The sequence below is a fragment of the Sesamum indicum genome, linkage group LG8 (genome assembly GCF_000512975.1).
Source record: "Sesamum indicum cultivar Zhongzhi No. 13 linkage group LG8, S_indicum_v1.0, whole genome shotgun sequence".
Lineage (NCBI taxonomy): Eukaryota > Viridiplantae > Streptophyta > Magnoliopsida > Lamiales > Pedaliaceae > Sesamum > Sesamum indicum.
This window is the reverse complement of record NC_026152.1, coordinates 4080295-4092874: the sequence shown is the minus strand read 5'-3', so window position 1 is coordinate 4092874 and position 12580 is coordinate 4080295. Positions and strand designations below refer to the sequence as shown.

The following is a 12580-nucleotide window of genomic DNA, read 5'->3' as shown; positions in this document are numbered from 1 at the left end:
GCAGATAGTATCATCATGAGCACGCGCACAGCTATGCGGAGGATCGCGGCCCAGAACAAATCAAGGAAGGGGGGTGAGATCGCAAGTTCCTCGGATCCGAAAGGGAAGGGCAAGGCAGTTGCTAGTGCTCCAGATTTATCTTCGATCCCACCTCCCTCGGTTCCTTCCAAAACGCTCGCAATTGCCACTCCCGATGGGCAACAGCCCATTGCGGTTGATAGCGAGGGTACGCCTTCCGCCCATAATGATCATCTCGGCTACAACTCCTCGGAGTTAGAACTGGGTTTGGATGAGGCTAGCGGGGACCATGGGGTCGACCAGGGGAGCCAAGGTCCACCTGATGAGCGATCTAAGAAAAGGAAGCGATCCTCCCCGAAGAAGGGACAAGGGCCCAAGTCCAAGTTAGGGCCTAGCGATAAGGGTAAGGGGAAGGAGCCCGCTGAGGCCTCTCGCCCACCTCCTTCAAAACCGCATAGCCCGAGCGTGCTGAGCAGGATGGCTAAGGAAGCCGCGGATAAGACTAGTGTTGAGGAAGATCGGGACAAATTCTTGAGGGTGGCACAGCTCGCCACATGTTGGGAGGACAGCCGGGCAGCTCTTCTAGGCAATGTGCCGCCTCCCGAATGGCAGGATATGTCGAGCTCGTCGCTGTATGGCGAGGCTGGAGGGGATACTTTTGCAGTCTACAACTCATTCGTCTCCGTTCGCGATCAAGGGGCACTTGTACCGAATAGCCCTATTCGGCTTGAGGAGTTCGCAGCCCACTCCCTAGTCCAGGTATTTCGTCGGCTGGCTTCCTTCGACCTCCCTTCTTTTATGCCATTCATTGCATTCGATTTTGCAGGCCATGACCTTTCTTCGAAGCTTAAGCCTCAAATGCACCCATTATCGGAGGAGTTATATTCAGACTGATCAAAAGGTGCAAGATCTTAGGGCTCAACTGGCCGAACGGGACGAGACAGAACACAAGCAGGAGGATAACCTGCTGGCCTTGGGAGATGAGGTGCAAAAGTTGCGAGCCGAGCTCGATGTTGCCAAGAAGGAGAGGGAGATTCTTCGTTCTGAGCAAGAGGTGGCCCTGGCAGAGGCTAAGAAAGAGGCGTTCGATGCCGGGCGTGAGGTCGGCCTCGTGGAGGGCCACAAGCGTGGGGTGGAAGAAGGCCAAGCCGGTCGCATTCTAGTCGAAGAGCATCAGCGAGCCTTGGCCAATTCCCGGATGTCCGCGGTTCGTGATTTTTTGAAGACCGATACCTTCACGACCGCTCTTGAGATCAAGTCTGCAGACTCATTCACCAAGGGCTATGAGATCTGCCTGTCTCAAGTCGAAAAGCTCGGTGGCTTTCATGAGTCTTTTGACCGCAGCAAACTTGACATCTCGCTTGATGGCGACCTTCAACCTCTTCCTCTAGATCCTGAGCTGAAAGATGATGAATTTATGGTCCTGAGGGACGAGCTGGAGGCGGAAGCTGACGCCTAATCAGTCCCGATTCTTCTATTTTTGTGGTAGGATTTTGAGCTGATTGATCCAAATGTAAATCCTAGAGATTCTTAGGACATCATTTTTTGTAAACAGGAGGGCGGGGTGGAATTTTTGATAACCCCTGCATATGACATTTTGTTGAATGAAAATGAATTTTTGTCAGCTCGCTTATTTTGCTACATTTGCGCATTGCGTCTCGGTCGTTCTTTCAGTTGCATTTTGCTCGGGTGCGTCTTTTTCAGATCGCATATTGGACGCGTCTTTTTCAGTTCGCGTTTTGCTTGAGTGCGTCTTTTTCAGATCGCATATTGGACGTGTCTTTTTCAGTTCGCGTTTTGCTTGAGTGCGTCTTTTTCAGATCGGATATTGGACGCTTCAGAAGCGAATAATGATAGTAATGTACGCACGAATGTAAGCACAAAACAAAGAAACTTTGATAAATCTCGTTGGGTAAATTACAGGAGTTGTAAATCCTCAATAATACAATGTTTAACATGGATAACCTTGGGAATATACAATTAGTAATCTGTTAGAACTCTCCACGTGTAGTTTTTTGTTCGGTCTTCCTGTTGATGGCCTTCGCAGGCTTCTTGTTCGATCAGTCAGTTGATGGCCTTTCACAGGCTCCTTGTTCGATCCTTCAGTTGATGGCCTTTCACAGGCTCCTTGTTCACGCCTTCAGTTGATGGCCTTTCACAGGCTCCTTGTTCGATCTTTCAGTTGATGGCCTTTCACAGGCTCCTTGTTCGATCAGTCCGTTGATGGCCTTTCACAGGCTCCTTGTTCGATCAGTCAGTTGATGGCCTTTCACAGGCTCCTTGTTCGATCCTTCAGTTGATGGCCTTTCACAGGCTCCTTGTTCGATCCTTCAGTTGATGGCCTTTCACAGGCTCCTTGCTTCAGGCATAAAATTTCTTCAGGTTTTGTATGTTCCAAGGGCGTGGTAGATTGCGACCCTGCATGTCTTGTAACCTGTATGTACCTTTCTTTCTGATCTCGATCACTTTGTAAGGGCCCTCTCAGGGCGGCTCCAGCTTTCCCACATGTTTTGACGCCTCCACCTTCTTCAGCACGAGGTCTCCCACCTGCAGCTGGCGGGGTCGAATTCTACGATTGTGGCTCTTCATCATTAGGCCCTTGTGATGTAAGATTCTGGCATATGCGGACTCCCTTTTTTCTTCGATGACGGTGAGGTCGAAGCTTCGTTCGGCTTGGTTTGCCTCGGGCTCATACTGCATAACTCTTTGCGATTCCTCCCCTATTTCGGCAGGAATGATGGCTTCGGTTCCATACACCAGGCAGAAAGGGGTTTCACCCGTAGCGGTTTGTGGCGTTGTTCGGTAAGCCCACAAGACCCCGGGCAGTTCGTCAACCCACGACCCCTTGCTCTCGAGGCGAGTCTTCAAATGTTGCAAGATCGTCCGGTTCGTCACTTCGGTCTGCCCGTTCGCTTGAGGGTTCGCAACTGCTGTGAAGTGTTGTGCGATCTTCAGCTCCTTGCACCATTCCGTAATTTTTCTGCCCTGGAACTGCGTGCCATTATCATATATTAATATCCGGGGTATACCAAATCTGCATATAATATTCTTCCAAATGAAGTTGATGACTTCCCTCTCCGAGATTTTGGCTACTGCTTCCGCTTCGACCCACTTGGAGAAATATTCGACCGCTACGATGATGAATTTCTTTTGGGCTTGTGCGGGCGGAAAAGGTCCCACGATGTCAATTCCCCATTGGTCGAACGGGCATGCTATCTTGATCGGTTCCATCGGTGTTGCCGGCTGATGTATCAAAGAAGCGTACTTCTGGCAACTCTCGCATTTCCTCACCAAGTTCTTGGAATCTTCGACCAAGGTGGGCCAGAAATACCCTTGCCGCATCACCTTCTGAGCTAGCGATCTCGCTCCCGAATGATTACCGCAGCTTCCTTCGTGTATTTTCCGCATCACATACAAGGTCTTTCTCCATCCAAGCATTTCAGGAGTGGGCCATCCGCTGTTCGTTTGTAGAGCTGACCTTCTAACAACGTGAATCGGGTGGCGCGAAATTTGACTCTTTTTGCCGCCTGTGGATCGTTGGGCAGGATGCCCTCTTCAAGATACCGTATGATCTCGCTCATCCATGATTCTGCCTCTGAGACGACCTGAATTTCTGTTCCGCTCGCGAGCACCGACTGATCGCGCACTAAGGCAGTGATTTTACGATCTCAAATTCCATCCATTGCTGCACCAAATTTTGACAGGGCATCCGCTTTGTCATTTTCTGCTCGGGGAACTTGTAAAACGGAACATCCGTTAAACTTTCCCATCAATTGCTGCACGATCTCCTTATACCGTGTCATGGTTCTCTCTCTCGTCTCGTATGCCCCTTCAATCTGCATAGCGATCAGCTGTGAATCGGTAAAAACCTCCAGGTCACGAGCTCCTGCCTCATATGCTAGCTCCAACCCTAGTACCAACGCCTCGTATTCCGCTTCATTATTTGTCACTGGGAATGATAGGCGAGCTGCGACTTCTATCTCGACTCCTTTGGGTCCTTGGATCAGCACGCCTGCTCCTCTGTTGTTCGCATTGGAAGACCCATCCACATGCAGCATCCATTTCGAACAGGTGTGGTCGGAGGCGTCGGGTTCCTTCGGATCAGTTGGCGCCGTCTGTGGGAACTTTTGAGAATTTTGTCATTATGGAAGGTTCATCGAGGAGAAATGCTGCCGAGAAAGAGACACCCAGGAAAGGAGCAGGTGCAACCATCCAAATCACTCCGGATGAGTTGCAAAGAATGATAGACGAGGCAAGCCGAAAAGCCATCGTAGAATATGAAAGGAGAACAGCGACCCCCCTGGTCAAAGAAACTGCTAGAAGACAGTTATTCGAAAATGTGGAGCCAATAAGAGAGTCAAGAGTTCAAGGGGAACATGATCATCGCAGTAAGCGACTGGCATCATCCGATGCAGGCTCCAGCAGCCACGGACGCGCGAAAAGAAGAGAGCCGGCTATATCCAGGGCCGAAGTGGAAAGCGTGGGCAAACAAATACACAGCCTAAATAAACGGATTGACGAGTTGAAGAAGCGGGGGGAGATCGTCTCGCAGAACAAGAACTCCCTTTTCTGTAATGAAATCCTCGTTCAGACCGTCGAGCCGGGGTTCAGGGTACCCGATCTGAGGAGATACGATGGGATGAGAGACCCCCAGGAGCATGTGGCCGCCTTCGAAATGGTGATGAATCTTTACGGACAATCAGCCCCGATAATGGCTAAATTGTTCGCGACCACACTTACGGGAAAGGCTCAAGAGTGGTTCACGAACTTACCCCGATGAAGCATCGAGTCCTACGAACAGCATCTAGTACCCTTATGTTTGCTTTTATCTATAAATAAATTCCTTAATTAGTTAAAATTCACTGAATTCGCCGATATTAACGAAAGAATTGAATAAACAATACATTTACCCCTGATTGACTTATCACTGCTTTATTACAAGTAAATAAATCTTTTTATGATCAAATTACCTTCATACGTTGAATAAATCTTCACGTATTAGTGTATGTGAGGAGGTATATTTTCACCATTATAAGAGTACTTTAGTCGGAAAAAATTTGTTTAATCTGCAATAAGTCAGTAATAAGTCAATCGAGGTAATTAAATATAAATTTTAATTTAAAAATTTTCATTAATATTAGTAAATTCAGTGAATTTTGATTAACGGAAGATTTATATGTTTGACTAACATGAAATTATATCAAACTTAAGGAGGGAAGTGTAATTATTCTTTTTATTTATTGTATTTATCAACATTAAAAATCTTTAACAGCTTATTAGAATTGAGACCAAAAAAACAAAAAAAGAAATTCTTACAGTATTGAAAAATGAAAATAGAAGATAGGTGCATGCATTTATAGTTAACTGTTTATTGTTGTAGCTTCTCTCGTAGAAAAGGCTAACTGTAAACTGCTGCTGTCCAACTTGTGCAATCATTTTTGCATCATCAAACAATTTTTTGTTATACGCTTTAATTTCATTCCTTGTACGTATATACTGTTGATAAATACATACGGTTGGTTATACGCCGTGCAGATGTTGTCCTCGTGCAAATACTTGTCTTGTTGAACTACCACGTTTTCATACAATCCCCACTTGCAAGAAGTTTATGGGATTTGGATTGTCTCATTATTGGACTTTACTTGCACGTTAAAGGGCTTTTTTATTTTTATTTTTTAATGAATTGAATTAAATACAATTTATTTTTGTGATATAAAAAATAAATAGAAAATTATTTGCGGAAAAGATTAGAAATTATCCCTTGTGTTTGGAAAATGAAGCACATTATCTCCTATGTAAACCATTGATTGGGGGTGGGGGTGGGGGTGGGGCTCTCTCTCTCTTTTTTTTTTTCACAAGAGAATTTTTGCTCATTTTTCATATCGCACATGAGTAAATTGCATTTAACCATGTATGAATTATATCCAAAACTATTCATTAATTATATGTTCACAATCGATTTGGATTAATTCGCACCCATTTTGACTATTTTTTAGGGTTAATTACACTTAAACCCCCTATTAAAACGTAAAATTACACTTTTTGTCAAAGTGGTTCTGAAATTTCATTTATAACCCCTTAGAAAGTTTTTTCTTTTACACCTAACCACCCTCCGTTAGGGTTTGGATGGAAATATTTATGCGACAAAAAAAAATTACATAAATTTTTTATTTTTTTCACTCATTTAACATTCTCATGTATATTTTTATAGTTATAAAGAGATAAATGTAATATATATATATATATATATATGGAGTTATGTTAACATTATTATATATTTCTCTAATAAATACAAAATTATTATATGAAAATATTGGTTGAGGGATAAAATTAGAAATTTATATAATATTTTTTTGCTAAAGTCAGCATTTTTCATACGACTAACATAAAGGGCTTCAGTATAAACGTTGAATTTTTAAAAGAGGTGTAAGTATATTTTTGAACTCTTTTTAGAAGAAAGTGTAATGGGTCTAAATGTAATCAATCCTTTCTTTTTAATACTGTAAATGGGCTTGGGGTTGGATTTCTGAGTTAAATTTTGGGAGTGGAATGGACCTAAAATGACCCCTTTATATAATACTTATTATATTCGGGGATAATTACATTTATATTTCTTCAGCTATGATTTATTTATACAAATTATCTTTATTTTTTAAATAATTACATATACATCTATAAAAATATCAATATCATTTAAACAAACCATCTTTTATTTTTTTAAAATATTATACACGCACCCCTAAAAACTTTAACATCATTACACAGACTACTCTTATTTATTTATTTTTTTTGGTCAGGAGTAGTTTATGTAATTATGCAAAAGATAAGAGTGGTTAGTGCAAAAAAACCATAAATCAGGTGTGTAAATATAATTATCCGTTATGTATATTATAAATATTTGCATACTTATATAATTACTTAAACTTAATGAGCTTATAAATTTAAACAAGAATATAAAATAAATTTCTACTTTTAATATATATATATATATATATATAGAAAATATATTTTTAGAAGAACCCACAAGGAAACAGCTATATCTAACAGGTCAAGACGAGTTTAGATATGGCTAATACCAGAAATTATTTTAGAATTCAAGAACTGAATTTTTTATTTCAAATATTATTCTATACTCTATTCTATCTATATATACAAGTAAAAAATATAATGTCTTTTATAAAAAATGAAATAGATGAAGTGACATATGATATGTATATGTTAAACAAAATAAAAAATTGCAATAGACGTTGCAGTACAAGAAAATGACTCAATATTTATCAAAAAACTGATACTAAAATCAGCATTGGTGTAATAAGTAAGTAATATTCTCATTACCAATCTACATTATTTAGTATATATTTTAAATAATTTATTAACAAGTTTTTCTTATTAAATTCATTAGCAAGGAAATTTTTTGTATTAAATAATGTTAATTAGCAACTAAAATTTTTACTTGTTAATTAGCTAGACGTAATCCTTTTTCATAGCTATTGAATAATTTTTTTTGTAGTGTTGAAATAGATAATCCTTATTATATTTTGTAGGCATGGGAAAAATTTTAAAACATGATAATAAATATGCCTAAACTGTAACTATATATTTAAAAAAAAATTATCTTTTTTTTTTATAGGGACAACCCAATAATTTGAAGAAAAATTTATTTGTTTAGTCCTTTTGAGTTTGCCTGCTATTAATTTTAGTCTTTTAAATTTATCCGTTTTAGTTTTAGTCCGGTAACTTTTAAAATTGCACAATTTTACCCCTATATAGCTTTTCAAGAGCAATTTTAGTTCATATATACTCCATTTATTTTGCATCTTGTAATTAATGCTCGCCTAAAATGGTATTAGAGTTTAGATTTATCGACAAAATATTTATTCATATTACACTTAGAGCATTAAAACTATTATCTTTTATCATCGGAAAGGAAAAGCATTATAAATTAGGCTAAAAGACCAAATTCAGCAAAATTGATAGATAAATATCTAAATTTAATATTGTTAAAAAATAAAGAACCAAAATAAATTCATACCAAAACTATAGAAAGAAAATTTTCTTTTTTTCCAATGCAAACTTTTTTATTTACTATGCATGGTTAAATAAAATTGATACAAAAATTAAATTTATTCACTGTTACCACACTCGCAAAACTACGCTTAACAAACATTTCGTGGTCGTGGTTAATAATCATTCACTACCATTATTTTTTTTTTAACTATGATAATTAACTATGGTTAAATGTTATGTTCTTCTTCATTTAATTAACAAAATACAGTACTAATTATGAAACATTGACCAAAGTAATTAGCAAACATATGGTGAATTATTATAAATATGAATGAATGATATATAATAAAGTACTTTTTACTAAGTCAAATGGTCTATGTTCTGAAATTAAATCCGATTACTGCAGCTATAATTCGTTAACTAATATTTGAAATCTCAAAATAATTGTTCGTACTTACTAAAATTTAAAAGTGGTATGTAATAATTGATATTTATTGGACAATTCTCTAAAAAAAAGATAAATATTTTTGCAGAAGTATAAATAATTTTTTAATGAAATTAACTAAATACATATGATTATGTTTATCTATTATTTTTCGTGGGATATATATATCTCTATTAATTTAACACTTCTTAATTAATTTACTTTTTTCTAACTTATTATGAAATTCGAATGCAGAAACAAAGAGAATATATAAAACCAAACAAGGGAACAAAATCAGACTTCAAATCCATTATTACCACTTAAACTAGATTTGAGACGACAAGAAATGGGCAAAACCTAAACTGCCTTTTCATGCATCCATCTACCTTACAACCTTTTATATATGTTACTGCAAAGAATCTCCAATATGATACATATGATCGGTATGGAGAAATCTGTTTTGCACTTTGAACCGTCAGCAAAAGCAATAACCCCATCCTCATCAATATGTACATACCCATAACCCTCAATATCCATACTTCTCATTCTTGATCACAATCATCAATCTTTCCCTGTATATATATATATATATATATCCAACCACACACACAAATTCAGACAACATCTGAGAAACAATAACATAGGTACTGATATATAATATAATTAGTTGGTCCAAGATGTGGGGAAAAATTTTGGGTATGAGTTTGGTTCTTGCAGCCCTTTCGGTGGCTTGTAGCGAGGGGAGGGTGGTCCGAGGTGGTTTTGTGGGTACGAGGGGCGGCCAATTTGTTGTCAACGGGAGGCCTTTCTACTTCAATGGCTTCAATTCTTACTGGCTAATGTACATGGCATCGGACCCATCGACTAGGGTTAAGGTATCTGATACGTTCACACAAGCTGCCAAGTATGGAATGAATGTTGCGAGGACGTGGGCTTTTAGTGACGGGGGATATAGGGCTCTCCAAACAGCTCCCGGCTCATATAACGAGGATATGTTCAAGGTACGAACGTAGCCATAGCTGCATTAGATCATACATGGGTTAGCACAACTAATCATACATGTATAATTATGAATATTTTTTGTCCTAACATTTTAGAATGCTGTAAGAATATAACTGTATTTAAATTAATTGTTATTAATAACTTTCGATTGTGTATTTTTCAGGGCCTGGATTTTGTGGTGTCCGAGGCGAAAAAACATGGGATTTATCTAATTTTGAGTTTGGTGAACAACTGGGAAGGTTTTGGAGGAAAAAAACAATATGTGCAATGGGCGAGAGAGAGGGGACAATACTTGAACAACGATGATGAGTTCTTTACAAATTCTATTGTCAAAGACTACTACAAGAATCATATTAAGGTAATTAAATTTATGTTATCTTGGGGAAATCTCATGCAAATCACTACAACATTTGTATTTGTAATTGAATTTCATTAAAAGTTGTGAATGTACTTGAGACCACAATTGACAAAAGGAAGAAAATTGCTTTTAATTAAAAAATATTTAATAAATCCAAATATCTATGCTCGCATATTATCTAATAATTAATAAAAGACTTAGATCTTCAAAATTATCAAAGGAAAATGTCCTTTAATTTTAATTTTCTTAATTAGTTTGGCAATAGTAAAATTGATGACGTGGACTGGTGTAGGCGGTGCTGAATAGAGTGAACACAATAACTGGAGTAGCATACAAAGACGATCCCACCATATTTGCATGGGAGCTCATGAACGAACCCCGTTGCCAATCTGATCTCTCTGGAAAACCTATTCAGGTCACCCCTCTCTCTCTCTCTCTCTATATATATATATATATATATATATATATTAAACATACATAATTGATGTTGTCATTATCTCAAGGGGAAAATGCTTTTTTAGTCTCAAAAAATAAGAGTGAAATTTATTTTGGTACCACAATTATGGCAAGTGACGCTTTTAGTCCCATAAAACTTAAAATCATATTTTTTTAATTTCAAAAAATCATGTGCATTGTAGTTTTGGGACTAAAAAGGCGTTGTGATTTTGAGACTAAAATGTCTTAAAATCACATTTTATGGGACTAAAAAATACGATTTTACATTTTATGGATCTAAAAGCGTCATCTGTAATAGTTGTGGTATAAAAAAAATTATACCCTTATTTGATGAGACTAAAAACACATTATATATAAGGAATTTGTGTAACTTGTAAATTTTAAGGTCTCTTCCCTTCAATGAGCTATTTTGTGAAACAAAATCATGAGGCTTATTCGAAATTAAACATGTAATAATGTATCATGTTGTTGATGATCAATCGTAGGATTGGGTGGCGGAAATGTCAACTTACCTGAAATCGATGGACAAAAATCATCTCCTAGAAATCGGGATGGAAGGGTTTTACGGGGAGTCGATGCCCGAAAAAAAACAAAACAATCCTGGTTATGAAGTTGGGACCGATTTCATTGCCAATAATCGTATTCCTCAAGTCGACTTCGCCACAATTCATCTCTATCCTGACCAATGGTACATATTTACATACTCTAGTCTACATTGTATACATATAATTTTATAATTACCTTTTCATGCATATGTCAAATACGTAGAAAGTAAAGAGACAGTCCAAACTTTTAGTTGCACTCAACGTATTTGTAGTAATAGGTTGTGTGTCCGTAATTTGCATGTGTTTTAATTTTAATAATAAGTAATTATCATAGCTAATAATAATCATTTCATAATTCTTTTGCACTTTGTCATGATTGAAATAAATTCATAAAATGATAGAAATTTTATTAGAAATTATTCAAAACATAATTAATTCAATATTTTATTTGTGCTTACAAAATTTACTTCTATGTATAATTAATCTACGTACTTATGAAATTAATAAATATGAACATATATAGTGGTTGCGTATGTACACATCCAGATTTTTAATTACGTGATATTCATATCAATTTGTCTAACATATGATTACATATCCAATACAATATTTAAATTCATAATATAATATGTACCGTTTACGCTATATATATTGTATACGCATATTAAATATACTTAAAAATATTAACACGATATTCACTATAAGAAAATAGCTTAATATTTATAAAAAAAGTGATGTTAAAGTTAGTGTCAAGCTAATTAGCAAGTAAAATTTCCATTGCTAATCTATAATATTATATATTATAAATAATTTATTGCTAAATTCATTAGCAAGTAAACTTTTCACTGCTAAATATTAGCAAGTAAATTTTTATATAAAATAATGCGAATTAACAACGAAAATTTTATTTGCTAATTATCTCAACGCTAATTTTTTATAATTGCCATCAAATTATATATTTTCTTGTAGTATTTGAAAATTTTAGTTATTTTCTAATAATATATGTTTGAATAAAATATTAACGGATTGTGAATGTTGTAGGGTTCCTGGTTCAAACGACCAGGCTCAAAATGAATTCGTCGAAAAATGGATCCAAGCACACATAAACGACTCCCAATCGATCCTCAGGAAGCCACTGGTGTTGAGTGAGTTCGGCAAGTCCTCAAGGTCGTCGGGCTACACGGTTGAGGCGCGGAACACGTATTTTGGGCTGATATTCAATAGGGTGTACGGCTGCGCAAGTTTGGCAAGTGATGGCTGAGGGAATGGAGAATTGGAGCGATGGTTATGAAGTCGTGTTGGAGCAGAGCCCGACTACTGCTGGTGTCATTGATCAGCAATCTCGTCGGATTTCTTCTCTCAGTCAATGATTAATTAAATGCCATCTTGGGAAAATTAAATAAATACTATTGATAATATTATTCAATTGGCCTAATAATTAATGAAATGGCCTTTTAGAATTCTTGAAGTGTAATGGCAATGTTACAGCAACAATAAAAGTTTCATATAATTATAACCCTCTGTCATTATTTTTATATTTTGAACTGGGTTCAACGAATCAGACTAAGCGTATTATAACCAAATATATATATATATATATATATATATATTAGTGATGAAGTAAAAATAACAGAAATTCAAATTTTCTTAAAATTTAATTATTAATGACAATAATTATGGATAAAATTGTCAATACACTAAAAAAAAAAAAAGTATTTTGTGGTACAGATATTTTTCAAGAATAATGTTGTCAGGTCATTCGAAACTAGT

At 36.7% G+C, this 12580-nt stretch overlaps 1 pseudogene; it reads left to right on the top strand.

Moving 5' to 3' along the window:
- LOC105167718 lies at window positions 8876–12347 on the top strand (annotated as a pseudogene).